The 27,674-nt window shown below is 35.8% G+C and overlaps 1 long non-coding RNA gene across 3 annotated transcripts; it reads right to left on the bottom strand.

Annotated features, from left to right (window-relative positions):
* Positions 1 to 5,245: 5,245 nt before the first annotated feature.
* Positions 5,246 to 27,674, bottom strand: LOC141566312 (uncharacterized). Of its 3 annotated transcripts, XR_012489279.1 has the most exons (5): positions 26,816 to 27,674; positions 16,152 to 16,204; positions 14,770 to 14,851; positions 10,087 to 10,174; positions 5,246 to 7,063 (listed from the first exon to the last, which is right to left on the bottom strand). It is a non-coding gene; the product is annotated as an uncharacterized LOC141566312 (long non-coding RNA). The 3 variants fall into 3 exon arrangements; XR_012489277.1 differs by lacking the exon at positions 14,770 to 14,851; XR_012489278.1 differs by lacking the exons at positions 10,087 to 10,174; positions 14,770 to 14,851.

Consider the following 27,674-nt stretch of genomic DNA (forward strand, 5'->3'; position numbering starts at 1 on the left):
AGCTTTACTCTATCATTTCTAATTCCTTTACCATAACCAAAGCACCTTTCATTCCAATGCCAACTGATCTAGCTCTTTTCCTTTCCCACAAACTAATAAAGATTATGATTTTGTTTTTTTCTTGGAGTTTCTTGGAGTGCAGGGCATATACTAGAACTGTCAGGATGTCTAGGCAAAACAGTATGCATATAAAATGAATCACTGAAATCCCTAGTTCAAGGGAACATTTGATGTTCATTGATGTCCAATTTAAAGAATGCATTTCTTTCTTCTTCAACTCTTTCAACCAAACCTCTCATTCTTTTGACCAACTTCTGCCTCTTGCAACCCTTACGCCTTTCCTTTATTGTGCTAACTACCATCACTTGTTCACTTTTTTTCTGAAGCTCAATAGAATAAATTTATATTTTTAAAAATCTGACATTGCAAGGAAACATCTTCAAATATGTTTGGGATGTATATTGCTAAAAAGATGGATTTTTACTTTTATTAGAGTGAAAGAATAGCCATCATCATCATTACTTACATCGCCATCATCATGGCTAACATTTATATAGTTCCTATAATGTCAGGCTCCATGCAATTTATAATTTTTTCTCATTTGATCCTCACAGGGGAAATTCCCATCAGGCTAAATTTTGGGGGAACAAAGACCATGACATTGAATTCTATCTGTCAAAATGTATACAAGCTCACAGGTAAAATATTCAGTGTCTCTGTGTAAATAATGCAATATCTATTAGGGTACACACTCTTAGTAACTTTGGGGCCTCTTTGGTCACTTTGGGATCTATCAGGACTTTGTGGTTTTGTAAAATCTGGAGTAAAGAAGGAGGACAAGAGATTTTTAAAATAGTTATATAAAACAAAACTTCACATAAGTTTCCTATGTTTCTTTTTATTTCTGAGATTTTTAAAGAATAGAGACTGACTGTTTCAAGTCACCAAAAACAGGAGACAATCTTGAAAGCCTATATTGAGACCTGGAAAGAACTTTAAAACCCAGCCAAGCTAACCTTTTCATTTCATAAATGATGAAAATGAGACTGATAGATTAGAAATGATTTGTCTGGGGTCACAAAGCTATTCAGTGTCAGAAGTACAATTTAAATACAAATATTTCTGACTCTAAGCCTAGTATACTATCCATGATATCACATTACCTCCATCATAGAATTTACATAGATGAGAACTTAGAGATTGTTACTCTTATAATAAAGATGAGGTCATTGAAGCTCAGAATTGTTAAATAACTTTTTAAAGGTTATATATTAACACATAGTTAACTGTTTTCTCATATCTTATTAAATTGTGTAGTATGTTAAAACAATAACCTAGTAGCAGTAACAGTAGCAATAGCAGTGTAGTAGTAGTAGCAGCAGTAGTAGCACTAATAATAATAATAGTAGTAGCAGCAGCAGCAGTTGTAGTAATAATAAGTGTTCATAATAATAATAGTTGTAACAGTAGCAATAGCAGTAGTAATAATAATAATAGTAGAAACAGTAGCAGTAATAATATTATTATCCATAATAATAGCAGTCGCAGCAGAAGTAGCAAAAGGAATAATAATAGTAGCCATAATAATAGTAGTAATAGCAGGAGCACCACCAGCAGTACATAATAAAAAGCAGCTCTTCCTTACCTATCCCAACCTTTCTTTTCCATGTTCTATGATCTAGCTAAACTTATCTTTTCTCTTCCCTCACATAAACTTCCATCTTTTATTTCTACAACTTTGCACTGACTTTCTAGTATGTGTAGAATGCAATACCTCCTTACCTCCAATTGATAGACTCCATCCATACTTTCTTCCAAATTCTACCCCAGCAGTCCATTCTTACAAAAAACCTTTCCTGACAAAACTTTTTCCAGTCAAAATACCTGAACTGCTAGTGTTCTTCCTCCTAATACTGTATTTAATTACCTTGGATTTACGTTGCATTCATTTTATAAATACTTATATGTTATTGTCCAGTTGTTTCAGTTGTGTGTCTTTATAAGCCATTTTTTTTTGGCAAAGGGTATTGTAGTTTTCTTCTCCAGCTCATTTTGCAGGAGAGGAAACTGAGCTAAACAGAGTTAAATGACTTGCTCAGGATCATACAGCTAGTAATTGTTTGAGGCTGAATTTGAATTCATGTGTTTTGACTCTAGATTCAGCTGCCCAAATACTTATATGTGTACATGTACATCCTTGATTTATTAGCTCTATCAGGAACAAGATTTTTTCATTTTTGTCATTGCACTCTCAGAATCTAGCACAATTCCTGTCATATGGAAGGATCTAAGATATGTTCTTTAAATTTTTAAAATTTTGTTTCTTAATCTTTTTATATCATAGGATCTTTTGGTACTCTAGTAAAGCTTATGAACCCCTTGTCACAACATTTTAAAATGTATTAAAATAAAATACATAGGATTATAAAGGAAGACAAATAATGTTGACATTCAGTTATCATAAGATAGATATTTTTTAAAATCTCAACAAGTTCATATGCTCTGGTCAGAATCTTTTATTCACTTCTTCCAGGAAAATATTCTTTGAATGTTTGTGAATGTGAAGTCTCAATGGTCTTTCTCTTTCTTGTTCACACTTACTTGACTAAGATCTTGGGCTTAAGGATGGGAGGAGGATGCTACAAGAAGCTGATAGCAAAAATCAATGTAATCATGCAGCCTTTTACTGGCAAAAGAGTGAAATGAATGTAGAGATATTCACAAAATACATATGGTATCAAGAGAGAGCCTGGCAGAAGCAAAGCCACATTCTCCCCAGAATTGCCTAACCTACATTCTTGAGGAAGAACTGTGGTGTGATGAGTAAAACCAGGCCTGGGGCAGCATGACTTTCTGACTGAGCTAATCCCTCCCACAGTGGTCTTGTGGGAGAATCAAGGGACACTTGAATTCTGATTTCAGGATCATGCAAAATTACTATAATGCTTACTTTTTTTCTAAGATTTTCCTTCTGATATTGCTGGAGTATGAGACTTCTCTGGTAGTGATTAGGTTCTAGTTTAAAACTGAATTGGTATCTTTGTTGCTATCATATTCTTAAAGATCCAGGTCCCAAAAAATCTCTGAAATAGAGAGCAAGGATGAGATGAACCCTGAAAAAGAATTGTTTTTGTTTCTTGACTGCCTATGTTTGGGTATAAGCTATTGTTATGAGTATAATAATAACAGTAACTATACATTGTATTTATATAGTGATTTAAGTGTACAATGTCCTTTATATACATTGTCATTTGAGAGATAATTTAGAATAATGTTTCCATTACCCTTCAAAATCTTGAAGAGAACTATAATCAAGTCTTTTGACTAATTCTCCAGTCTCTTCAGTAAACAACTATTGCAACTACTATTGTTACTACTACTACTACTACTACTACTACTACTACTACTACTACTACTACTATTAGTATTGCTTCTGCAACAACTACTGCTATTAGTATTATTCTTATGACTACTACTACTACTGCTTCTACCACTATTATAACAACAAAAATAATTGTAACTACTACCACCACCACTACTACTACTACTCTACCACTAATATTACTATTACTACTATACTTTTTTTTTGTACGTCAAGATATGATCTGTATCACAACTTTATGAAGCAGGTATTATTATTGTCCCCCATTTTATAGTTGGGGAAATTGAAGCAAATAGAGGAATACTTCTCCAAAGCCATGTAGCTAGTAAGTATCTGAGATAAGATTAAAATTTAGGTTTTTCTGACTCCAAGTTCTGCTTCCTATCCATTGTACTACCTAGACACCTTTACTAAGTTGATTATCCTCTCTGAAGGCTCTTTAACTTGACCTTCCTATCATAGTACCCATTCTACAAATTATGGCCTAAGGCAGGAGAGAGCAAGACAACCTGTAAGTCATCCTTGTCCAGATGTTTGCCTGTTTACTACTTCAGTATGATTGTGTGTCTGAGAGAAGTTTAGAGGGGTACAGAGGTGAAGAGAAGATTTGTATTACCAGCTGTTACAGTCACATAGAGGGGAGAACAGCCCTTAACTGTAGGCAGATAATCCTTCAGCTGCTACTGGGCAGGAATCTGGTAGCAGCTGAAGAATACAAAAGCAGGGTAAAAGGAAGATTTGTCCTTAGAGCTGTGATATAGCTCCTGCAAGGTTGTGAAGGAAAAGAACTAGATTGAAAGGGTACATGTTATTAGAGTTGTTATATGTAAAAAGAAAGATATGACCATCAAACACTGGAAGGACACCTTGGATATCCCTCCTAAACTCAGGAAAGAAAATATCAGATTGTCATTAAATGATTCTATGCCATCTCCCACTTGCAATCTTTTTGGTTTTTGGAACACTATGAGACTCGTCTACTCTTTCATATTCTTTCCTCAGATGTAAGGAGAGATTTGGTTGAAAGAAGAGATTAAAACCCAAGAGAGCTGGTGGCCCAATAGATAAGAGTTCTGAGCCTGGAATCCGTAAGACATGAATTCGAATCCAGCCTCAGATACTTATTATCTGTGTGACCCTAGGAGAGTCACTTAACCTTTGCTTCAGTTTCCTTAATGATACCATATATTTCACTCTAAAGATCAAATAGGATAATTTTTGTAAAGCACTTAGCATAGTGCTGGCACATAATAGGATCTATGTAAATGAATATACCCTTCCCAATTACTATATTTAAGTAGATAAGTGGAATTAGTAATCTGATGAATGTTATATTACTTTGATACTTTTGGAGTTATTAAAAATATGAGCAGAAATTCATTCATTGTGAGTAACAAAAATTCCTTCAGGAGAATGTAGGAAGACAATTCATAAGAATTTCCCATTTGGTTGACAAAAACCACACTATACAGTGTTTAAAAAGGCATCTTGGAAAGTTACAGGATTTTTTGTTGGGGCAGTTTTTTTCCAGTGGTTAAGTTAAGTGTTTTGAGTATAATTATATAAAATCTGTCTTATAGTAAGGAGTTTCATGGACCTTAACTCCATCTTTATCTATTTCCATTATTCCCTTCACCTCCATATCTATGGGATATGATGGCTCAAATGTGTATTGTAGTCATTAATAAATTTACCATTTTTGTTAGTCTAAGTCATTTTGATTTGTTACTATTGTTGCTGTTATTCTTGTAATTGTTTTCTATAGGACTTGTGATTTTGTTAGTATGCTTGATTCTCCAACAATGTGCTGGGGAATATTTAACAACTGATTTTTTTCCCTTAAAAAATTATACTCATGACACGTTTTAAAATTTAATCTGTTTTATTAACATTTTCTCTATCACTTTCTTATATCTAGAAAATCAATAAATCATGCCCTGAGCAATAGAATTTGTCCATTTCCAATATATAAATGGTCATACTGAAAATCTGGCTCTCTTACTGAGCTGTTCCAGACACATTCCTGGTAACTTTTGATGAGGATCTTTCTACCAATACAGAGCTCTGCAACTTGATGCTTTAGAAGTTGACTGGAATACTGAAAAATTAAGTAACTTGCCAATAGGTGACAGAAGTGAAACTTGAATCCAAGTCTCTCTGATTTCAAGGTTTATTCCATATTGTTTCTCAGTATTATTGTTACAACATTTATAAATGTGTACATTCATGAAGATGATATACATCTAATACTAGTTCCCTTTTAATCCTAACTCACCATACTCTATTCTTCTGTATGAATGAATGCAAGCTTTCTGAGGGCAGGAGCATCACCTTTTAAATCTTCTTGTCCTTAGAACCTCCTTTGTGCAGAGTAGACACCTAATGAATATTTATTGAGTTGAACTTATATTATTTGATTGCATAATATTCAGAGAGTATATATTCAAGTCCTGAATGTACTATATATAGCAGATATAAATTCTGTAACAATAATATTGAGTAGGCAGTGAAAAGTTAACTTCAGAGTCATTTACTTATGAGCTAGATGCTATTATTATATTGGATTATTATTAGATCATTTAGGACTTTAGAGATGGAAGGAACCTTAGTCATTTGGTCCAAAACTAATTTTATAAATAAAGAAACGGAGGCTCATTGAGATCTAGTGACTTGCCACAAGGTCACAAGGTAGTAAAGCTGAGTCTTTTAACTTTTAATATACTCATCAGAGAGTTAACAGTACTTGTGTACTTTATATCATTGGGCTTTATAAATTGATTTTATTGGTTTCTTATCCTCTCTCTTCTACCTGAAAATTCAAACAACTTTTCAATACGTTAAACAGATCCAACCTACTCCATGAAGCAGTTTCCAATTATTCTAGCCTCTAATGATCCACCCTTCTTTAGATTTTAATTTTTCTCATTTTTGTCTTGACCCCAGATGGTCTTATATTATTATTTAACTGCTTCATGAGCCTGTGCCCTATCTCTCCAATTAGATTTCAAATTCATGAAAGACAGAATCACATACTATTTGCCTTTTTTGTTGTATTTCTCAATGTCCTTGGGATAGTATCAATATAATAATAACAATAATAATTATAATATAAAACATAGTCTAACAAATATTTGTTATCTCAGACACGCAAAACATTGCTCTGAGGTAGGTGCTATTATTACCCCCATTTTTCATATGGGAAAACTGAGACTGTGTAGGGTTACATAGCTAATAAAAGTCTGAGGCAGAATTCAAATTCAGGTCTTCCTGTCTCTGAGCACTCTGTGATATTGTGCCACTTAGCTGTCCATGATAGAGAAGCAATAAATAATTGTTGATGGGTTGATTGTACATATAGTGTATACATAAAATTTGTCAGTACTTAAGTATGAAGCTGCATTTGATGTTGTATTGACCCAGAATCCCTCTGTCCCTTCCTTCTTGGTAACTAGAGAAGATGCTGCTGAGATCAGGGCCCAGTGGTTGAGATGAGTGAGCTTCTTCTCTTGTCTCCCAGTTCTGGGTGATGTCAGCCCTGCTGTAGCTGGTTGAAGGGGACCAAACCTCTCAGTCAGACGGACTTGGTTCCGTTTGACCAGCCAAAGCAAGGTGCAGCAACTTTGGAAGGGTGGCTTCAGCTCTTAAGGATTTCAGTTTGCCTTTAATTTCATTCCATTTTATCTGTAACACATAGAGAAGAGATCTTTTATTTATTGATTACTTTATTACCATATCAATGATTTGACTCCAATACATGAAGAAGAAATTTATTATATATTTATTTATTACCATATCAATCACTTGACTTCAAGAACTTGAAGTTCTTCCTTCTTTGTAACATGATTTATAACTAGACAAGACTCTTGAGGGAGAAGGCTTCTGGGGAAAATGGTTCAATATTTTTTTATTGTTGTTCAGGCATTTCAGTCATGTTCGACTTTCCATGACTCTATTTGGGGTTTTCTTGGCACAGATACTAGAGGGATTTGCCAGTTTTTTCCAGCTCATTTTGCAGGTGAAGAAACTGAGGCAAATAGAGTTAAATGACTTGTCCAGGATCACACAGCTAGAAAATGACTAAGGCCAAATTAGAACTCAGATGCTTCTGACTTCATGGCCAGCACTCCATAAAACAAATTTTTTTTTATTCACCTACTCCATGTACATCACTGGGTTATGAAATCATTATAAAGATAGAGGACTATTAGTCTGAGAAGGTTACTGGCTTTGCAAAATGCATATGAACTTTTTTTTAACTCTTTTTCTTTCTTACTCCTGTCTTTTTGGTCAATGCTATCCAATCTTGCTATCCATGACTGAGTCAGTCAATCAATAAGCATTTATTAGGTGCCTATATGTGCCACACATGTGGCACATGTTAACAAAACTGTCCCTATTCTCAGGAATGCACAGTCTAATGAGGGAGACAATATCAAAGAATTTTGTACAAACAAGATATATTGCTAATATAAATTTAAATTATTGAATTATATTGAATAATATAATTGAATAATATATTACTGAATAATATAAAATGAATTGTTGAATACAGGAAGGATAATAACATTTAAAGAGGACTGGGAAAGGCTTTTTGAAGAAAGAAGGATTTGATTTGACACTTGAAGGAAGCCAGGGGAATGAATTTAAGAGGTAAAGAAGGGAGAGAGTGCATGTGGGACAGCCAATAAAAATGCAGCGAGGTTGGGAGAAGGAATCTTCTGGATTGCAAAGCACATGATGGGGAATAAGATATAGGAAGGGATAGCTTATGGAGGGATTTACAAGTATAATGAATGACTTTGTATTTGATCTGGGAGGCAAGAGGGAGCCAATGAAGTTTATTGAATGGAGAGGGATGAGTGACATGGTCAGACTTTCATTTTAAAAGATCAATTTTACAGCTGAGTGGAGAATTAGATAAGAATGAGAAGAGACTCGAGATAGGGATACTAAACACAAAGTTATTGAAATAGTTTAAATATTAGGTAATGGAAGTCTGCATCAAGATAGTGCCATTATCTGAGGAAAGTAGAGGACATATCCAAGAGGTAGACATGATTGATTGGATATGGTTTGTGAAAAAGAGCAAGAATTTGAAGATGACATCAGATTGTAAATTTGGGTGACTAGGAGAATGATGGTACCCTTTATGTAGAAGTTAGGAAGAAGGAAGGGTTTGGAGGAAAAGGTAAAGGTCTCCATTTTTGATATGCTGCCTTTTAAATTTCTATGGGATATAAAGTATGGGTTATAAAATACAGTGTTGAATATATGAGAATGAAGTGAAGAGAGAGGTTAGGACTGGACAGCTAGATTTGAGAATCAGCTTCAGATAGAGAGTAATTGAAGCTATTGAAGCTGAGGGGATCAAGTGAATAATAAAATGGGCAGAAAAAGAGAGGACTCAGAATAGAGCTTAGGGAGACACTCATAGATTAGTAGGTCTGCCTTTGAAGGAGATCTGGTGAAAGAGAGTGGGAAGAAATGTTCATACAGGTGAGAAGAGAACCAGGAGAGAGCAGAGTCATGAAAACATATAGAGAAGAGAGTACCATGGAGAAGAGAATAAATGATTGATAGTGTCAAAGACTGCACAGAAGTCAAGAAGGATAAGAATTGAGAAAAAGTCATTAGATTTTGAAATAAAGAGATCTTTGGTAAGTTTGGAAAGCACAATGTCAACTGAATGTTGAAATTAGAATCCAAACTGAAGAGTTAAGTAGAGAGCCAGAGGGAAGGAAGTGGTAACATCTATTTTAAACAGCCTTCTCAAGGAATATAGCTGCATAAGAGAAGATATAGTACAATAGGTAGTAAAGGGGAAATAGAAGGAATGATCAAGGAGGTATCCCCAATGCTTAGCACAATTCCCGGAACATAGTAGACACTTAATAAATGCAAGATGATTGAAACCAGGCAAGTTCACTGGATTCCTGTGGAATCATTGTAATTCATGATGTTATCTTCTATCCGTCATCTGCATTTAGAAGACTGTGAACCTGGACAAATCCCTTAACTGTTGCCTGCCTCAGTTTTCTCAGTTGCAAAATGGAAGTTGTAATAGCACCTACTACTACTACTGGGTTGTTTTGAGAATCAAATAAGATAATATTGATGAAGTGCTTAACATTTAATATACACTTGTTTCCTTTTCTTCTTTCGACAGCCTCTTTTTCTCATGGTTCAATGCCAAGTTTTGCCAAATATCCAAACTCTCAGATCTAGAGGGAATTTTGGAGAACACCCATTCCTACATTCACCTGAACAAGAATCCCCTTACCAAATTCTGATAAGTGATCTGCCAGCCTTTCTTTGGAGACCTCCAGGGAAGGGGAAACTATTGCTAATTCAGGAAGCAGATTCCAGTTTGAGATGATTCCAATTGTCAGAAAACCTATCCTTACATCAAACCTATAAGATATAAAATTATATCTTTGCCCACTCTTTCTCTTTTTGCCATCTGTGATTAAAACAAGACATGCCTCTTCAACATGCTAGCCTTTAATTACTTGAAGAACAATGTTAGTACTTAGAGCAAGCAGCCAAAAAGTGTCTTGAAATCATCTTTTGGCAATCTGAGGTACAGCCATCTGAAGGAAGAAGTAAACCTTTCCGTAGCTTTCAAGTTAAATTGTTGTTGCTGGCCAAGTTTGAAAATCATTGCTTTTATGTCAGGAAATGAGGAAAACTCTGATCTCCCTTACCTCATTATAATTTTGCTTGAAGACAGTTATCAGGTAACCCACTCAGATCAACTATGCAGGGGATGAAGAGGAAAGCCTTTGTATGATGCTGTGGAAAAACAGTGACTCTATAACCACTGGTTCAAATACTACCACTGATATTTACTACTATATGGCCTTGGGCAAGCCATATAACAACCTTGGGCAAGCCCAGATAGCAACCTTGGGCAAGCCCATATAACAACCTTGGGCCTCAAGTTTCCTCCTCTCTAAAATGAAGGGGTTCATCTGAGTTTCTTTTGAAATCTATGACCTAAGTTGCCATTTGCCATGTATGTAACATTGGATAAGTCATTTAATTACTTTGGGATTTGTTTCTGTCAAATAAAGGTATGTATTAGATTGGCTCTGATTTCCATTTTAATTCTAATCAGTGATCCTGGGATCCTATCTTTGGAAATGGGATGATTGCCAATGGGAAAATGGATGCCATTTTCAATCAGTGGCAACTCACTAATCTGTTCCTTTTATTGAAGAACTAAGGCACAAGAAATACAGAAAAGAAAGGACAATGACGAGTTAGGGTGCTATTTTAAAAAAGATATTTCCTAAGACATATACTAAAGTTGTGACTACTTGTCACTATGTCATACTTAAGGCTGTGAGATATTCTATGCTTGTTCCACCTAGGTAGGGAGGATGTACACCAATCCTGGATACTATTATTATGGTTCTGATATCATAGGAATTGATTCAACTTACTTTAGCCAAAAATAGAATAGACTGTCTTAGAAAGTGAGGTTTTCAAACAAAGGTTGCTAGGTGTTATATAGAAGGGGTTCTGAGAGGATGGCAGTAGTTGACGTAATAGGTAGTAGTCCTTCTGACTCTAAGATTCTGTGATACTGTAACTGTGATGCTATATTAAATCTCAGCCCCTCTCACATTATTCCTTCCCTTTATCCATAGTGTAATATGCATCATCTAAAGTTTCTTTCCTCTTTCTTTGTCTCTGTCTCTCCCTCTCTCTTTTTCTGTTTCTTCCTTTTCTCTTTCCTTGGTGAGTATCTTTTGCACCTTCTCCCACCTTGCCTTTTTATTTTCTCCTTTCTCCCATTTGTACATCTACCCACCCATTGGCTAAACTCTGATGATTTCCCCCCTACTGTAATTGATTTAATTAGCAATTCCTTGTATATGTTTTCTCTTTTTCTATTCCCACTTTCCTTCCTAAACACAACAAGGAAGAATTTCCATTGATTCTCAGATCAAATATTCACACATATTTGGAGTATATAATCTAATCTGTTCTATTATAAAAGAGTGGGCTTCAGATGAGGCAAAGGGAGAGCCTCTTGTGCTCTTTACATACTTGTTACTAGACAGAGTGTATGTGGCATCGAGTACATTAGATTTGAGAAAAACATCTGCTAGGAGAGTCTCCTGCTGCCAGATGGCTCTCAGTTTGTACACTGAGCTCTGGCTCTTCCCTGCCCATGCAATTACTACTTATAGATCAGTCAAAGCCTATAGGTCCTCTATGCTGAGATGCCCAAAGGGTGAACCAAGGGGAATGTGTGAATATGTCCCCACACATAGACAGAATGGAATTGTTTCCATTTGATAAATGATTACTAAAGGAAATCAGAACTGTTCCCACAGGATAATCAATCAGAGTAACACTTATCAGGCTTTCTTATTTGTGTGCCAACCATATTGGGAGGCAGTGTGATATAGTGAGCAGACTCCCAGCACTACTACTGATTTATGTTGTATTGAACAAGTGACTTAATCTACTTACTCTCCCTCACCTTCTGTATCTCTTAAATAGGGATGATCACAACTGTCTATCTGGCTGCCTTCACTCTGAATACTTCAACTTCTCCTCTGGCCTGAAAATACCCTGGGCTCTGAAAAGCAACTGTCCCTTCTTCCTGAGTAAAACCAAGCCCTTCATGTTTCTTCTGGGTTATTTACCTTCCCTAGACACCAACCTATTTGCACTATAGAAACTAAACCCCTCTCTCTAGCACTACTTTCCAGTTCTCTTTTAGGTATTGTCTTCTCCCACTGGAATATAAGATCCTTGAAAGCAAAGGTTGTTCTTCTTTGTTATATACCTCTTTTTTATCTCTGTCTCAGTCTCTCTAATCCTCTTGCATATATGTAAAGACAAATATCAATTTGTTATAAAGATCAGATGAGATGATACCTGTGAAAGAATTCTCAGAAGGATAAAGTTTTGGAACAAAGCATTTGTGTATTTTATGCAAGATTTGGGACATTTTGCCACCATCCACAAGAGGTCTTGAGCTTTCAGACTTTTCAGCTTAATACATCAGACTTGACATAACAAAATTAATTCTTATATGGAAAGATGAAACTATATAGTAACTTACTAAAGTAGCTGTCCTCACATCCTTCTTCTTAGTAGTGTAGTAGAAGGAACAATACCTTTGGAGGTCTGAACACTTGGTGCTGCTATTTAACTATTACCTGTATGACTTAGTGCAATGGAATGAATGCTTACATAGACATCAGAGGACCCACGTTCAAATCTTGTTTCTATTTCTACCTTTTTGATTTTTCAAAGTCATTTAATCTTTCTGGGTCTCAGTTTCCTCATCTGTAAAATGAAAGAGGTGGAGTAGATGACTTCTGCATTTCCTTCTAGCTCTACAATCTTAAGTCAAAATTTTAGCTATTCTCAGCCTTGGTTTTCTCATATTTAAAATGGGATTGGATTAAATGTTTTCTAAATAGTAACTGCTTTTGACTAGATGGTGCAGTGACTTCAAGCCTGGAGTCAGCAGATCTGTTTTCAGATCTGTGTGATTCTGGTTAAATCACTTAACCCTGTTTGTTTCAGTTTTCTCATCTGTAAAATGAGTTGGAGAAGGGAATGGTAAATCATTTTAGTATCTTTGCCAAGAAAACTTTGAATGGGGTCAGAAAAAAATCAAAACAACAACAAATTACTTGTGAGACCCTGAGTAAGTTTCATTTGATGTGGCTAAAACTTGAGGTTCCAATCTGTTTGGAATAAATTTCTACATCAGTAGTTCTTCAAGCTGATACAAGACAAAATCATCACACTTTCTCTAAGAGTCCTTTCAGATTTCCAGTCAATCAGCAAATAGTTACTAAGCAGGAATCAAGCTAGATTGTGGGAATGCACATTTAAAAGTGATGTAGCCCCTTTTCTTTTTTTCTTTTTTTTTCTTTTTCTTTTGCTGAGGCAGTTGGGGTGAAGTGACTTGCCCAAGGTCACACAGCTAGGAAGTGTTAAGTGTCTGAGGTCATATTTGAATTCAGGTCCTCCTGACTTCAGAGCTGGTGCTTTAACCACTGCACCACCTAGCTGCCCCAATGTAGCCCCTTTTCTTGAAGAGTTTACTAATATTAACCAATTTTAGGCAGGGAACCAGGATACTTGGTAGTCCCCAGTCTGTTTCTTATGTAAGCAAGTCATTGAATTTGTTTCTTCAAATGAAAAATACATAAATTGAAGAAGCTGATCTTTGATGTCATTTCGTTTTGAATTTATTGTCTTATAACACTGGAAAGAACCTAAGACCAATGAAAAGAAGAACAAACTGTGAAAGAATCTAAATAGTCTATTTTTCTGGTGACTGAGACAACTACTTGACCACAATTCCATATCAATCATTTACCTAATTAGCATAGAGATTATGCATTGGACCTATCAGAAGGTAGACTTCCCGAAACCACACACTTCCTTACATTCCATAGCAGCATAATTCATATGGGGATATAAAGAAGCATGTTGCCTCAGAAAGCAGTCTCTCTCTGTGAATGGAATCTCTCTTCACCCCTAATCTCTCCTCATCCATTCATAGCTCTGAATTTCATGAGTGTTTTACCACATTTTTTGCCTATATTATGGAGTTATGGGAAGGAAAGCCCTATGATTTTGTCTTGTATCAACTTGGACAGCTAGCAATGTGGAAACTCTTTTCAAATAGATTGGAACCTTGACTTAATAGAAGATAAGTTATGCTTCAAGGAAAAGAGGTTAAGTGAAATTCTGAGTTCCACAAGAAGTGCTTTGTTTAGTGGATTAGTTATGTCTAACTTTGTGACCCCATTTGGTAAAAGATACTGAAATTGTTTGCCACTTCCTTTTCCAGTTTATTTTACATTGAGGAAACTAAGGCAAACAGGGTTAAATGACTTGAGCAGGTTCACAGAGCTATTTGAGAGTAAGTTTTTTATTCTAAACATAGTGGTCAATTATGGATGAAGCATATTCAATTTGAAGTCAGGAAGACCTCACATTAAATTGTCTCAGACAACAACTAGCTACATGCTCTCAGTAAATCACTTTAACTTCTCTGGAGCTTAGCTTTCTCATCTGTAAAATGGGGGAAATAATAGTACCTATCTCATAGAGTTGTAAGGATTAAGAGAGATAAAACACTTTGCAAACTGTTAATTGCTATATACATCTGATCTATTGTTATTGCTATTATTGATTATTGCACCCAGCTGCCTTTATCTGCTTCATATTATTTACTTAAAATTTTTCATGCATTTTTTGTGAGACAGTAAATTCCCATATAGTAACCTTAATTTATGCCCTTTTCTAGAACTTGTAGCATCTAGAACAATACTATACATATGTTAAACATCATCAGATATTTATTAAGCAAAATGAATAAGCCTTAAAAAAATTTTCAATACCTTGTGAGTGAAGATCCCTTACTTCTAGGGAATTCATAGTGTTTTATGTTTTGTTGTAGATCCTGTCAGCATGCCTGTAAACCTAAGATAGAAATTAACTCTTGCTTTATAGAAAATAAAGCTAGTTGGTACAGTAGAGTATCCCACTTAGATCCAGGAGATCTGAGTTCAAATGTAACCTTAGATACCCATTAGCTGTGGGACCCTAGGCAAGTCTTAATCCCGTTTGCCTCAATTTCCTCAAATGGAAAATGAATTAGCTAACAACTCTGGTATCTTTGCCAAGAAAACTGCCATGGAATCATGGAATCATGAAGAATCACACAACCAAAAATTTTACAGAAATTTCAAGAGAAATAAAATAGTTAATAGTGTTAAAACTAGAACTTGGAACTTTTGATTTTTAATTCACTATTCTTTTCTCTATAGTGTGTTTCACCTATAATATATTTGGTAGAAACAGTTCTACCCCAGCATATGGCCTTGAGCTCCTGTTGATGGCTTTATCTAGGTTATTGACTCACTGCCATTTGAAAGGAAGAAATGGAATCAGAGTGACAAATGTATACTCTGTCATTTTAAGACTGTCAGGAAAGTCCCCTTTCTTTCCCCATGGCCAAAATAAGTCTACTGATAAAAAAAATTGTTGGCACTAATTCCATTTCTAGAGGCATATTTCTTTTCTATAAGGACTACATAGGCTATTAAAGTTCCAGGAATTTGGAAAGATCAGACATTCTTCATATGTTCCACAGCTTTTGGAAGTACCTTTTTAGTCATCTAGTCCCATCCTCTCGTTTTGTGAATAAACAAACTGAGCACCAGAGAGGGGAATTCACTTGCCCAAAGTCAACAAATGAGTAAATGAAAAAACTAAGATTTGAAACCAGATCCTTTTGAGTTTTATGAATCATTTATGATATGAAGGTGAAGCTCAGGGCCCAAAGGAAGATTGTCTACTTTAAATATTTTCAGAAAACTGGTCCTGAAGAGGAATAGAAGTTTGATCTGTCGTTTAATGGAATAGGTAGTTGCCAAGTGAAGAAACTTCTACCTGTGTAGGCTAATATAAAACTGTAATCTTAGAGAGAGTTGCCTAGAATATTGAGAGGTTAGATAAAAAATATTTTCTCAGAGTTCTTCCTGGCTTCCAGGCCAGTTGTTTTTCCACCATGCTCCTTGACTTGGTCTACTTTAAGAATTTTCAGATGGCAGCTAATTCTTATAGTTAATTTTCATTATTCACATTTAATATCTATATCTATATATATAGACATATATGTAAATATATGTCTATATATATAGATATATATGTATATATTCTACTGTTTCATGAAACATCTGTTGGCCCATAATATAGATACTGGTCACTTTCAAGATACCTTTGTGAAGCAGTCTATCTTCATTTCATCAATGAGAAGACATAACTGAGACCCTGCAAAAATTAAGAAAATAAGCTCATAAATGACAAGAATTTAGGATCTAACTTTTAATTCCTTATTTCTTATTGTAGGATACCCCATTTATTCATTCATTTGTTCGTTGTTCCTACTACATGCAGAACACTATGTCAGGGGTTAAGAATGATACAAAATTCAACTAAGATACTTCCTGTCCACATAAACATAATGCAAAATGTATTTTTCTTGACCAGACCATTTGGTTCTTCTGTTTCTATACCTAGAGTCCAGCCCAATGCCTCATACATACATTTAATAAAATGCTTGTTGGATTGAATTGAATATAGATCTGCAGGCTTAAAGATTCATGTGTTTCCTTGAAATGCTGGGAATTCTTGGGGTTTAATTTATTCAGAGTTTAAAGTTAAAAGTTAGCAAATTAGTTAAAATAGAGGTTAGAAAGTTAGAAAGAGACTGAAGGAGGAAAATGAGGACATACTTCTATTATATTGCTTCAGAAAATATGTCAGGCTCAAGCTTTTTAAATTGTTTTTTAAAAATCTATTTTAACGGTTTTCTTAAAAAACAATTACTAATCTATGAATGAACTTTTACAATAGATTTTATCTGCTGCAGCTATTTTATTCAGGTTGATAAATGCTTTTAGCAACACTAGTTGTTCCTTATGAAAGAAAAATGGAAAGAAAATTTAAAAATGGAAAGAAAATTAATTAGAAGAATATATAGCTTGAAAATGACTAGGTGCCACATATGATACAGAATTATTCCTAAAGCCTACTACAGTATATTCTCTGGTATGCTTTAGTCTAGTCTTTTCTCAATAGAATGCAGAAGTCACTGAGAGATATTTCAAACACAATTATTCAGTGAAGGCATCTCTTTTCTCCTATTACTTTTTGCCTTACTCATTTCTCTTCCTTCCCCTCCACCCTTCCCCATAGCCAAGCCCATCTGTGATGACTAAATCAGGGAAAAGCAAAGGATGTTGGCAGCTATTGAGCCTCTTGGGAGCCTGGAAGGGCAACCCTTGGCTATGGAGAGAAGAATCCGGTATTCTGCCAGGAAATTCTGAGAGATAAAACTGCAATCTAAATGAAATTTTTTAGTTTGGTATCTATCCACAGCATTAAGGATGGTAGCTAATTAATTTTTTTTTTTTTTGCAAGTAGATGATCTGCCTTAATTGCCTGACCCATCAGATTGGAGAAAGGTTTTGGGAAATATAGGGAGGGAAGATTTCTGAGCATAAGCAAAGTGGGGATGAGATTCTATATCTTTTGTGTTCTATAGAGATGACTGATTTTTGGCTGCTTTGTACTAGTTAGATAGGAGCCATTCATGTTCCTGATGGCCTCCTTCCAGGAATTCTGGATAGACAAGAACCATACAAACTTATATTGGATTGCCAAGAATGGTGAATAAGTAGGATCCATACATGTTTATAACAACTTTCCAGGAATGCTGGGTAGGTGGGAGCCATGCATGCTCATAATGACCTGCCAGGAATGCTGAATAGGGACATGCTCATGTTGACCTCTTAGGAATGAGGGGGGGAAAGTCCTGTTGTTACAAGCTCCATGCTCTTCTGTTTGACTTTAGGAATCTTCTAGAAAAGTATTACAGCCAACATTTTTTTTTATGTTTTTCTTGGTTTGGGGAAAATCTAAGTTAACTTCAAATGGTTATAAAATACTTTGGATATATAAGCTTATTTAGAACTGGAAAGGACCTTAGAAGCCAACACAGTCATTTTATGGAAGAAAAGTCTGAGGTCTAGAGAACCTCCCCTTGCTCATAACAATAACAATAGCTAGCATTTATATAGTGCTTTAGGATTGCACTATAAAGTGCTTAATATTATCTCATTTTATTCTCACAACAACTTTGGGAGGCAGATACTTTTTTTATTCTCATTTACAGATGAGGAAACTGAGGCAGACAAAAATCGAATGACTTGCTCGAACAATGACTTGGTCACATAGTTCATAAATGTCTGATTCTAGATTTAAACTCAGGTTTTCCTGCCTCCAGGCCTAGAGCTCTCTATCCAATGTACTACCTAGTTGCCCCTCAGAGTGTATAGAAAGAGGGGTAGTGTTTGGTGACATATCCTGTGACACCCATGGGGCCCCACAAATACAATATCTCTTTATCAGCCAACAAATATTTATTTAAAGGCTTTCTATCTAGAAATCAAATCACCCAATATTCGTCATGGGTAGCAATTTCAATGTGCCCTCTTAAATACAAGCTTTCCAGAACAAGGAAGGTTTAGATGTCATATCATAAAAAAAAAGAATTAAGGATTCAGATCTAGGAGTCATTTAAAATTTGTGAGTGACCAGAAAGTGATATGCTCACCTAAGGTCATATACAAAATCAATACAAGGTCTACAGATTCTGGACCCCAAAGAATTGTGCTTACCCCTAGACAGACTATGCCATCTCCTTCTCCCCTTTCCCAAAGCCTAGATTTTACCTTTGGAGAGAATTACAAGCTCTTCTGATCAAAAGATTTTTTAAAAACTTAAAAAACCTCTGAAACATTATGTGATTTTTAGCAATCAGCAAGAGGATAGTTCAAATGTAAACGAGCCAACAACATTGCAGAATTAATTTCCTTTAAAACATGCAAAGGATTTTGGATCCCAAGGGAAAAAGGTACTTATCAAAATAGAAGATCTGACCACTAGTCATAATTCTGTGCCTGAATCAAATCCCTCTCTCCCGTATCCTCTAAGCTAAGGGGCGCATGGTAATAAAATAGATTAGAAAAGGGAACAGAAGAAATTGGGCTGGGTCCAAAAGGCAATTACTAAATGAAAATTTTGCAAATGGAAATTGTACATGGTGGACAGTACTAATATTAACTTAACTGTTCATTACCATGAGCCATATTATTTTGAGGACAAATGTTTTCCTATTTAACCTCTTCCTTCTATATCATTAGAAGGAATGATTTAGATTAGTGGTTCTCTAAGTGTGGTCCAGAGATTACTGGGGGGGTCTCTGAAACCCTTCCAGAGGATCTATAAATTCAAAATTAGTTTTTATTTCTAATATGGTAAATATCTATAAATTTGACCTAAATAAACAAAAACTCTTTGGACAGATCCCAATAATAGATACTGAAAAGTTTCAGAATCACTGCTTTAGAAGATTTATTAAGAACATTGGAGTGGGGGCATCTTCTCTGCACCTCTGTTTCCTTCTCTGTAAAATGAGAAGATTGCACTAGATGACTTCAGGTCCCTTCTAACTCTAAATCTGTGATTCTATCATGTAACGATCTCCACCTGCTACTTGTTCCCTGTGTGATATCAGATAAATCACTTGACCTTTCTGCATCTTATTCCTGACCCATATCCTTTGCCTGGTCTCTGTAAATGGCAGTCCTGTAATAGTATCTAGTATGGAGTGGGAGTTGAGGATTAAAGAGATAAAAAGATAGCATATGTGAAGGGTTTTGAGTTTCATGAAGGAAAGGAGCTGTTTCACTTCGAAGTGCCACTTGTAACCTTAATGAAAACAGAATCTTTCCCTCCTTGAATTATCTATCTAGGATTTAAGTCTGATCAGGGTTCAGAAAGCCTTTAAATTTTCATGATGACATTTCTTTTGATGCTAATAAGGAGCACCTATTTAATATTATTCAGAACCAAGATAGTGAAAAGAGAAGAATATTCAATATCTAAATAATAACAGCAGATACAATTTTCCCCTCTTTCCCTTCATAGATTTGAGGGTTAAGGACCATTGTACCAAAGAAAACTTTGTTGTTGAGTTGTTGTGTTTGTGCGTGACTCTTTGTGGCCCCATTTGGGATTTGTCTAACAAAGATATTGGAATGGTTTGCCATTTCCTTCTGCAGGACATTTTACAGATGAGGAAACTGAAATAGAATTAAGTGATTTGCCTAGATCACAGGGCTACTAAGTATCTGAGGCTGATTTGAATTCTGGAAGATGAGTCTTCCTGATTTCCACTTTGCTATTTAGCTGCTCCAAGGTAAACTTAGATCTTCATTTTCCTAAGACATGCTTTCTATTAAAAAAAATTTATACATATTGTCAAATTTGGTTGCTATGTTGATTAGGTTGTTGAACTTTTTTCTCTCTCTCTTTTTTTTTTTTTTTTTTTTTTTTTTTTTTTTTTTTTACAAAGGATTGCTCATTGAATAGGGGAAATATTATTTTGAAATAAAAATTATGTCAAGAAAAAAGATATTATTAAAAATAAAAAAATAAATTTTACAAAATAAGAAGAATTACAAAATACTGTACATGGTATAGTAGCTAGAAAGTCAGTTTTAGGCTTTAGAAGAGTGAGGTTCAAATCCTGGCTCTGATACATACTAGCTGTGTGATAATGGTCAAGTCACTTTTAATTTCTCAATGCCTAAGGCAATTGTAAGTACAAAAGTTGAACAACAGTAGTTTTGGTAGCAGTTTTCATTTAAAGAAGCTATATGGAGTACTGGGCCGGAGTTCAAATCTCATGTCAGACATTTACTAGCTGTATGACTATTGTCAGATCACTTCATGTCTGTCTACTATTTCTACTAGGGACAGGTAGGTGACACAGCAAATTGAAGGCTTGTCCTGGAGTCCAGAAGATGACTTCAGATCAAACTGGACAACTTAGCTTCTGTCTTCCTCAGTTTCCTTTACTCTAAAATGGAGATAATAATAGTACCTATCTCAAGAGACTGAGGACCAAAAAAGATGATATTTATAAAAGAGTTTAGTTTAGTGTCTGGCATTTAAAAATACTTTTTTTTTCCTTTCTGCATGAAAATTGCTTTGAGATGAAATGATTTGTAACTATTCATGTAATTATTTTTGGGTGTTTCCAAGAATTTCAATAGTTTTTAGAAAGTGTATGCATTTTTATTCCATCAAAACTATAGTTTGTATTCTTAATTTTGTATCATCAGTTAAGAAAATGTTTGTCAAGAAAAGGTAAGTTTCAGTCTAGTCCCTGGTCATAAATTATTTTGAATTCTCAAATAATATAGAAAGAACATAGTGGTGCAGTAGAAAATATCCTGTTTTTGAAGTCAGAGGTCTTAGGTTTAAATATGTATGCAAAGATGCTTAGCCTTTCTAGATTTAGAGTTAGACTTCAGATGATCCATAAGGCCAGCTCTAAAATTATAGGTCTTACAAGCACTTATTAAGCAGTTACTGTAAGCCAAGTATTGTGCTAAGTACAAGGAAATGACATGAGTGCCTTGACTTGGAAGTCAATGGTGCTGGCTTTAAAGCCATTAATTGTGTGACCTTGGAGGAGTAATTTAGTATCTATGAATTTCAGATTCCTCTCTGCAAAATGAAGGCATTAGAGCAATTGGCTTGTAAGATTGCTTTTAGCTCTGACATGCTATGATTTTGTGTCTTAAATCTCAGAATTAGTATATTTATTTCGTGGAGGTGGTAGGATTGTCCTGAAAAAATGTCACCCAAATGTACTTCCTCTAAATGGACTTGAAGCCAACTTTAGATAGTGGGCAGCTAGATGGCACATTACCTCCCAGAGTTGTTGTAAGGAGTAAATGAGATAATAATTACAAAGAACTTAGCATAGTGCCTAGTGCATTGTAGGTGCTATGTAAATGTTAGTTACTATAGTAAATGTATAGTTGCTATAATCACAAGTACTGTTTTTTTTTTTTAAAGGAGAAACCTGGATTTCTAGCTTTCTGAATTTCCAATGAAATACTATTTAGGGGCAGCTAGGTGGCACAGTGAATAGAGTACTGGCTCTGAAGTCAGGAGAACCTGAGTTGAAATCCAGCCTCAGACACTTAATACTCCCTAATTGTGTAACCCTGGGCAAGTTATTTAACTCCAATTGCCTCAGGAGAATAAAAGAAAAAGAAAAAAAAAAAAAGAAATACTGGTTAGTTTCCATTTTCCTTATCATATGTAGCCATCTTTTAGTCACATATTAGATTCTAAAATTTTTGAAGATTTTTGACTTAGAAAATCATCTGAGCTGCTTATTTTCAGATGTAAATAGGAGTTGGCCATTCCCTCTCTGATGATGATAATGATAATTATAACAGTAAATAGTATTTATATATCACTTTGAAGTTTGCAATATACTTTCTGTTATTTCATTTTATTCTCACAACATCCATTGAAGGTAGGTGCTATTATTATCCTTATTTTACAGGTAGACAAGAGAAGTTAAATAATTTATCCAAGATCAGACAAATAGTAAGTGACTGAGGCTGAATTTGAATTCAGGTTTTTCTAGCTCTAGGTTCAGCATTCTATCCTCTGTGATACATAGTTGATATGTAAACTCTTGGTATGAAGGCTACATTTCTTTGCTAAGACTAATGAGATAAGGCATTGGCATCTTTATTGCTGGCCCTTTTGGTGGTCTTCCATAGAACAAAAAAGAGTTTATTGCAGTAAAATGTCCTATCAGTCCTAAAGTCAGCCGACCAATGTTCCAGTACCTATGGAAGGAAGTGACTTGGATTTCCATGCTCTCCCTCAAAGTTATCCAGAGGACAGCAACATTTTGGTACATGATCATATTTTTCCTGAAGCTCAGCCAGAAAGTGCTGCTATTTGAGAGTCAATGAATGTGAATCTTTCTCCTCCCACTTCTTTTTTAAAGTGTTCTTGGGCAGCCTAAGATAGGGCAATCCTTAAGCAACTGGTGGAAGCCACTGTCCTGCCAAACATGCAGTGCACCATTTTTGTTAGAAGTGATATGGGGTGATGACATCTGTCATCACCCTTCATCCTGCACCTGCTTCTCAGCTCAAGAAGATTGTAGGTGGGGTGGGTATTTATTAGGGAGCTGCAGAACATCCCTGATCTAAATGAGGCTCTCCAGGATTGGAGAGAACAAAGCTAAATTAGAATAATCTGGAAATACTAATCACGGGAAAATCAGAAAGAAGTCACTTCTTTTTTAGGATATTAACAGAAGGGCCCTGGATTGAAATTAGACTTGGCAATTGTAGTCCTGGTCCTACTGATGATTCATTATGCGACCTTAGACAAATAATCTAACTCCTCTGGATCTCAGTTTACTTGCAATGTAGGGAGATTAGGCTAAATGGTACTACAGAAAGAGAGCTGATTCTAAGGGTCAAAACCAAGTTCTACCACTTACTATGCATATGAGCTCAGGTATTTTCTAGTATATTCTGGGTCTCAGTTTCTATGTTTTTAAATGAAGAGATTGGACCAGATTGCTTCTGAAATTCCTTCCAATTTCAAACCTCTGTGATCCTCTATAAGTAGAGGATCACTACAGTGATTTTCATTTCTAATACGCTATGATTTTAGGGATTTAGGTTGGATGAAAAAGAAGAGATTATTGAATGGAAATATTTTGATATAAAAAGTGGACTAGAAAATAGGCGTTGAAGGGAAGGAAGAGAGGATTTCTATTAATATTAAACAAATCTGTAGGAGATTTATCCCCTCTACTTACAGGTAAATGTCAATTGCTTTCCCAACTAGAAATTAAATTAATATAGGTATGGAATGAAAAGAGACCAGAGAAACCATGTACTCTAATCCTTTTATTTTATATATGAGTTGTGAATCAAGAACTCAAGGATTTGTTCCAACTCAGGCCACACATGCAATGAATGGCAGAAGTGGGATTTGAACCTGGGGTCTCTGACTCCAAATTGAATTTTTGTCTGTCTCTGTCCCCCCTCCCCCAACCCTCTCAACTCTATAAAACTAGAATCACTTATCCCAGAAAAAAAATGCATCTGGAGAGGGAACTGAGGCCTGCCAGTCCTTGGTTCAGGGAGTCACGCTTCTCCAAACTCATGTTACCCATGAGATAATTCTTATTTTTAGAATTTGCAGGGGCAGCCCTGGCACTGATATCTTGATATTCCTAGAAGTGGAGGGTGGGGGGGACAGGAAGGGAGCAGGAAAAAGGAATAAAAATCACAGGGAAGCAGGGAGGTTGCAATCTTTATCTAAAAGGGTAGCTATGGGTCATTCTGACAATAATGATACAAACAGTAGAGATGCATACATCCAACCATGGATGAAGAGATTACTGAGTATTTAGACTCCTAGACATCATGTATCTTTAGGGATAGATTCTTTGATTACTTTTTCTTTCCCCAAAAGTCAGAAGTATAGGAAAGAGGTAAACTGAGGTCCAGTGTTTTTCTTTAGAGTATATAAAAAGATGATAGCTTTGCTGATTGATATTATCTCATCAGAAACACTGAGAAAGTGTCTTTTTAGCAGAATTACACTGACTTTTTCAAAACTATAGCTTTTAATATGTATCTCCTCTTCTTACCTTCCTCCCCATTCCCTGATGACAGAGGAGGCAATGCGGCAGAGTAGAAACACATTGGTTTTGGAGTCAGAGAGTTTGGATTCGAAGGCTGTCTTTGACCTTGAATAAGTCACAATCTCCCAGGGCCTCAATTTTCTCATTTAAAATGAAGGGATTAGAATAGATGGCCTCTAATAATTCAGCTCTATGTCTATGATTCAAATAACCAGAAAATAATGATTGTATTTTGTCCAAGGGAACGAGTTTCTCACTGAGAATCAGAAAAATTTTATTTCAGTCACAGCTATGTAATCAACACTGATCTTCTATCTTCCCTTAGTTTCTCTGTTAAATGGGGATAATATTAGTCTTCACTATCATTTGAGGCATTTTTATATCCCCTCTACCTTCCCTGCTCTCACTGACAAACATTTTAAGGTAACACATCAAATGTGTTTTGTAACCCTTATCAAATACTTTTGTAACCCTTAAAAAAAAGATAGTATATCTTTCAAGTTTTATAATGTTCAAAGGACAAGATAGGTTATATACTATGTCACTGGTCCCAGTCAGTTAGGATCTTTTTCCATATTTAATATAAAATTTGGGGTAAATAGTCTGCTATAGTAGATGGAAAGCCAGCCTTGGAGGCAGGAAGACCATGAGTTTGACACATGTGGACTGTGTGACCTTGGCAAAGTATATAACTTTTTGGTATTCTGGGCAATTCTCTATTGCAGAGAGGGTACTAATCACTCTCAGTAGGAGTTAATTCACCAGAGTGCCCAATATTGGTGAAATCATTGTCCCAAGACAAAATAAAAAAGCAATAATCAATCAGATGAAACTGATTCTTGGGGATCTCTGAGTTATTTTTCAGTCTTTACTTTTACTTTATTGTATAGAAATGACATAACACAAGCTATGTAAGCTCCATTTTCTACATCTTTGTTAAAGGGAGGGCCTTGTCTCCTTCCCTACCCTTATACTTTCTAGACTTCTTTTTTAAGGACAGGCTTTAAACCAAAATCAATATGATTCTAATTGGCCACCAATAAGTCCCATTTGTTCAATGTTTGGGTCCTGATTGACTCAGATTGAATGTAAAAAGCAATCATTTCTGCTTTGGAAGAAACCGGGAAGGTCTTCCCCTTTTAGATTCATTTATTTATCTAGATTTGTTTTTGGACTAAGTAAAAGAGTTTCTTTGCCTCAATTGTTACCTAGTCACTGAATGGGTACAGCCTTAGTCAAACTGAGACCTTTTGAAGACCTTAGCTTAAAAAAGCCAAAGTCTCCTATTGCACAGAGGGACATCTCCAGTCATCTTGACCTATATCTGGCCACTGGACTCAGATGGCTCTGGAGGGGAAAGTGAGGCTGGTGACCTTGCACAACTCTCCCTCGATTAAATCTAATTCACTTGCCTGTCATGGCATCCCCTCCCTGATGTTGAGGTCCTCTTTGAGAACAAAGAACAACAACTTTTTTCTACAATAGTGAATACTGTGTGTGTGTGTGTGTGTGTGTGTGTGTGTGTGTGTGTGTGTGATTTACCCTTGGTCTCCATACTCTCCTATTTTATGCCAGAGGTGAAATGGTTTTCTTGACTCCCAAGTTGGCCCTATTTCTGTGACACTTTGCTTCCTTTGAGTATCATGGAAGTTGCAAATTTTCTGATGAGACAGATTTTTGAAAAAAGTTTTTTACAACTTTATAGAAAAATAAAATATTTTCACACCTTTTAGCTACACAGCTCTCATCCTACCCCATTACAACTTCCTTCTGACAAACTCAGAAAAAAATAAATAGAATAAATCTCCAGGGACTCAGGGTCGTTACCATGCAAAATCTCTTTCCCCCTCAGTTCTCAATTCAATTTAAAGGTACCTCCCCTTATTCCTAGCAGTCTCTCCCTCCTCTGACCCCTCAACTCTTTGGCAACTTTTCCATTTTATCACAAACAACTAATGCATTTGCACCCATTGTTGTCATGGGGCCAAAGTGGCTTCCCTAGTTCATTTCCCCTTTTGCAGTTCTGAGAGGGGGACCTTGACTCAGCCAAGTCATCCTAATCATGGTAAGCACTTTTGACTAAGTCAGCAATCTTACTTTCCCTTCCTGCCCCTTTCCTTATGAGAGAAATTGAGTACATGGTGCTTCACCTGCTAATATAGACATGGCCTCTCTGGTCAGATGAGAATAACAGATCATCTCAAGTTTAGAAAAACAAAACAAAATCAAAAAAGGAAAGGAAACAAAAAGAAAGACAGATGGGCAAGAAAGGAATTGCCAGAGGATAATTAGAGGAGAGAAGAGAATATGGGAAAAGCTCAAGAAATTACCTGGGAAGAAGTTGCTGGGATCTTCTTTCTCTCTGTGCATTTTCCCCTTGGAAGGGCTCAGACCCCCATGGTGGTGTCTGAGTTGTGATTTTCGGGGGAGGGGAAGTTATTTATTTATTTTTTTCTGAGCTGGCTGTGTTAGCTTAGATTCTGCAGCCTTCCCGTCAGAATTCTCTCAAGGAAACGGCAGCTGGTGAGCTCAGAAATGTCAGTCAGCGGATTGGCCTAGTTTGGGGGCCTTGAAGATTCTTGCAGAAAGTTAAAAAGGTTTCTGGGCCAGTCTCTCCTTTGGGTTTTCCCCCTCCTATTTCTCACCTTTTCCATCTCCTACATTCCTGTCCCCCCCTCCCATTTTGACTTTGGTAGTTACTCCTTAGATTTCCTTGCCTGCCTCAGTCTATTGACATTCTGATCTCCGAGAAAAGCAGAATATTTTGGTTTTTTTTTTTTTTTGGCTGCCCCATCTGACATTTTTTTCTAAAAATTAAGATTTATAGCTACCATACTTATTTATCTTTTACTCAAGATAGTTTGAGTATTAGCTGTATAATTATGATTTGTCATCTCTCTGTTCTTTTCCCTCTCTGCTTTCCCTCTTCCCCAGCCTTTCTCGTTTCAGTCATTATCTTACTACTCTTATAGTGATAAATCACCTTGATTTTCTATCAATTATTTCTTTACCTATGTATGCTAGTCTATTGTCTACTGAATAGCTCTCTTAAATTTTCTCCCCCAATAAATTTTCCTTCTTTCTTTCTCTCTAGCTTTCATCTAACTATTTCTCTACCTCCTATCTCGTCTCTCTGCTCCTAGCTTCAAAACTCTTAGGGAATGCCTGTCCCAAGGGCTCTGTCTCACC

The sequence above is a fragment of the Sminthopsis crassicaudata genome, chromosome 4, assembly GCF_048593235.1.
Source record: "Sminthopsis crassicaudata isolate SCR6 chromosome 4, ASM4859323v1, whole genome shotgun sequence".
In the NCBI taxonomy this organism is placed as follows: Eukaryota; Metazoa; Chordata; class Mammalia; order Dasyuromorphia; family Dasyuridae; genus Sminthopsis; species Sminthopsis crassicaudata.